Genomic DNA, 4,463 nt, shown 5'->3' on the forward strand with positions numbered 1-4,463 from the left:
ATGTGCTAAAATTTAAGTCCTCTACTAGGCAAATAATAGCTAGACAATATGTTTAGAATTCTAGAGAATAGTATTTAAACTTAGCAGAGAATAATAGCCAGAATGCAAACATTCCATTTTAGCAGAATTGAAAAAAAAGAAACAGTTTTAAACTCTCTAAATTTTATTTTTAAATTTTAAAAAGAGTTGTTAGAGCATTTGACATTTTTCTTGGCCAGATGAATCATTCACACAGTTTTCATTCCCATGAAATTTATAACAATTCTGTTCAGAATAGCTATAAATAAAAAAGGTTTGGCATAATGTACAGTGAGAATTTTTTATTGGTTTTCTAGCAATGTTGCAAGAGCCAAGATTTAATTTTATCTTTCAACAAAAATTTTACTATTTGGCCTTTTATTGTAGGATTTCAGTCTTAATTGGAATTATATGAACAATTACTGTAAATTCATACTCTATCCAATTTAGAAATAATTGCGCAGAAGAGAGGAATTGATTACAAATTAATAACAAAAACTTCTCGGACTTAAATTTATATTAAAAATCAAGTGAACATTATATGAAACTATATGTGTAAAGGCAATAACATTTCTAAATATCTTGCAATGACGCAACCAGAAATAGTTTACCAACTATCTGAGCCCTCTATGATTCATTCAAAATGACACATAAAATTAAACATCATTAAATGGAAGAGAGTCCTACTCATTAATAAAAACCATTACTTCCAGCCCTAGCCATGTGGCTCAGTTGGTTGGAGCATCATCCCTACACCAAAAGTTGACAAGTTTGATTCCTGGTCAAGACACTTATTTGGGTTGCTTGTTTGTTACGTGTTGGGGGCATACAGGAGGGAACAGATCGATGTCTCTCTTTCTCTCTTTTTCACCCCTCTGCTCCCCTCATTCTTTTTCTCTAAAATCAATAAACACTCAGTTTTCTTAATTCTCAAAAGAGAATATATTATATGGCTCATGTGTTCATTATTATGAGTGAATAGCATAATATAGGGAAAAGATTTGGTCCATGTCATACTCATTAAACTGTAGATATTTTTTCCCACAAGTTGGAGGCTTTTCAAGAAACATAAGATTACACAAGTGAGCAGTTGCCATCCCTCTATATCAAAATACTTCCCCTTAGGAAGGTTTCCCCTTAGGCTGCTGTAGCCGCCAGTATACCAAAACTAATCATTTCTCTGAACAAAGAACAATTCATCTTCAAAAGAAATAATTTTCAAAATATAACAGAAATAATGCAAAGGGTGGGGTTGCAAACTATAATCATAATCAGATATCTTTTTCTGGTATTGTATAACTAAAAATGCAAAGAATACAGCAAAAAATGAAGCCCAGGCAAAGTATGCAGGAATCTGGGACTATCAAGATCCTTCCTGAGGGCATAAAGATAAGCTCTGGATCACTTTAATATTTGAGACTCTAAGTACTCCATACAGGGCACCAATTCCACAGTGAGAGTCATTTAAATCCTAAAATGTTTTCATATTTTATTTAAGCAATTACCAAATGCACACTGGCATTTTCTAATAGACTGTGCTCCATAAATCCATAAAACCCAACTATTTACTATGAGCAACCTAGAAATATCCAACTAAAAGAATTCCAAAGATAAAGTAATATTTCCACTAATTAATACTGTCTGAAGTTCTGATTAGTACATTTACAAGATTTGACCTCAGGATTTCTCCCCGGTCTGCATGTCTCCTGGAAAGAGATAAGTTACATATCAATTGCTATGCCTTTCTTAATTAAAGTTAGGTAAGAGAATATATAATTTTACTCATGTATATTAAGATCAGATTTATAGCATTTTACTATTCTGACACCAATTTACATTTGGTGTCTGTTTATAGTGTAGATATAAAAGAGTTTTATTAGATTAAAACAGAGAGTAGAGAAGTATGTAGGGCACATCCAGGAAATCTATCTTACACCTTATGCTGGGCAAAAATAATCCATATTCATCATTGCCAGTGTCCCAATGGAGAAGAATTTTGTCTTCATGTAGTTTTGCATATTTAAAGAAATAAGGTGGAAAAGAGCAATATATGTGAATTGTGACCATGGAAGTTTTATTGTCAAAAACATGGCCTGTTCAGACTAGGTCATCTAAACAGTTGCTACTACCAGCTTATTCTTCCCTTGAGCTAACTCTGATCTACCAAGCAGTTTCTCCACTCAACTCTGAAAAGAGAAAGGAAATGAGCCCCAGGGCCATTCATATCTTTCCTCCACTCACCTCCTGGAACTTAGAGGTTGTTAAACATTATTTCCATCTGTTCTGGAAACTAGGTGGCAAGGATATCCACAATAATAAAGAACACTCTATAAGTTCTGAGTGACAAAAATTAAAATTTGGGGTTGCTAATTTATTATAGCATTATTATTCACAAGATATAAGGTTTTGTTCCTTTTATTTCATTTATTTTTCATAGTTGTTCACTTCAGTTGTCCCACCTTTTTACCCATTCTCTACTCCCCCCCACAGCCACAGTCAATCCCCCCCATTGTCTGTGCCCGTGAGTCCTCTATTCATGTTCCTTTGTTTCCTCTTCCTCTTCTTTCCACTGTTATCTGCCTCTTCCTCCTCTGCCCCTCTAGTCACTGTCAGTTATTTATTTCCAAGTCTCTGGTTCTATTTTGCTCATTTGCTAATTTTGTTGATTAGGTTCTACTTCTAGGTGAGATCATATGCTATTTATCTTTCACCACCTGGCTTACCTCACTTAGCATAATGCTCTCCAGTTCCACCAAACTATTGAAAAGGGTAGGCGTTCCTTCTTTCTTTCCGCTGCATAGTATTCCATCATTTAAATGTACACAGTTTTTGATCCATTCATTTACTGATGGGCACTTAAGCTGTTTCCAGCACTTTACTGTTGTAAATAACACTGCTGTGAACATTGGAGTGCATAGGTTCTTTTGAATTGGTGTTTCAGGATTCCTAAGGTATAGATAGTCCCAGCAGTGGGATCACTGAATCTAAAGGCAGTTACATCTTTAGTTTTTTGAGGAAATTCCATATTGTTTTCCACAGTGGCTGCACCAGTCTGCATTCCCACCAGCAGTGCATGAGGATTCCCTTTTCTCTACATCCTTACCAGCACTTTTTGTGTATCAATTTGTTTATGATGGCCATTCTAACAGGTGTGAGGTGGTATCTTATTGTGGTTTTAATTTACATCTCTCTGATGGCTAGTGATGCTGAGCATCTTTTCATATGTCTCTGGGACTTCCATATGGCCTCCTTGGAGAAGTGTCTATACAGGTCCTTTGCCCATTTTTTAATTAGATTGTTTCTCTTCCTGGTTTGAAGTTGTGTGAATTCTTTATATATTTTGGAGATCAAACCCTTGTCCAAGGTATCACTGACAAATGTTTTCCCATATGGTTGGTTCCCTTTCCATTTTGTTGTTTTCTTTAGCCATGCAGAAGCTTTTTATTTTGATGAAGTCCCATTTGTTAATTCTTTCCTTTATGTCCCTTGTTCTAGGGTATGTATCAGTGAAAATATTGCTGCATCGATTATATGAGATTTTCCCACCTATGTTCCCCTCCAGGACTTTTATGGTGTCATGACTTATATTTAAGTCTTTTATCCATCTTGGAGTTTATTTTATCCATCTTGGAGTTTATTTTGGGGTACAAGTTGGTGCTGCAGTTTCATTTTTTTGCATGTAGCTGTCCAGATCTCCCAATACTATTTATTGAAGAAGGTATTTTTACTCCATTTTATGTTCCTGCCCCCATTCTTTTCAAATGCCTTCTGATTGTTACCAATATATATTCCCTTAAGAAACTCAGATCTACTCCAATATAAAAGGGTCAGAATAATGACTCACACAACAGGAAATCAATCAAGGCTTCCGTGGCATGGTTCTGTTCTTAAAATGTACACTATTTAAAAAGAAAAAGGGTTTTAAGTACTGGTGATGAAATGTTACTACTTTCAAGGAAATTAATCTTAAAGTTTAACATTAGGCAAAAAACCCCAAAATTTTTCTGGCTCTGCTATTGAAAAGTATCATCACCTTTGTAGACTAAGTCAGATTAACACAACTCTGGAATTAAATTTCAAAATTTAAAATCAATGTAAAATATACAGAACTTTAAAACATACTTTTATGCATTTTATATAAATTAAGACTCATTCCTATGGATATTGTACTTTATTCTGCCATCTCATAAATACAGAAACAATAAATAGTAAGAAGTGGACAGTGGAGATACACAGGAAGAGGTCTGAGGATAAACAGCTTTTATTACAGAGAATAAACATGGAATAACTAAAGTATCCATGACAATAATTTAAATAAACAAAACAAAGAAAAATACATAAATGTCACTAGAAGATGAGATTAGATCAAAAACTATCATTTTTTTAAAAAAAAACCTTCACCCAAGGATATGATTATTAAATTTTTTTTGAGAGAGGAAGGGGGG

This window comes from Phyllostomus discolor, chromosome 3, assembly GCF_004126475.2.
Source record: "Phyllostomus discolor isolate MPI-MPIP mPhyDis1 chromosome 3, mPhyDis1.pri.v3, whole genome shotgun sequence".
NCBI lineage: Eukaryota > Metazoa > Chordata > Mammalia > Chiroptera > Phyllostomidae > Phyllostomus > Phyllostomus discolor.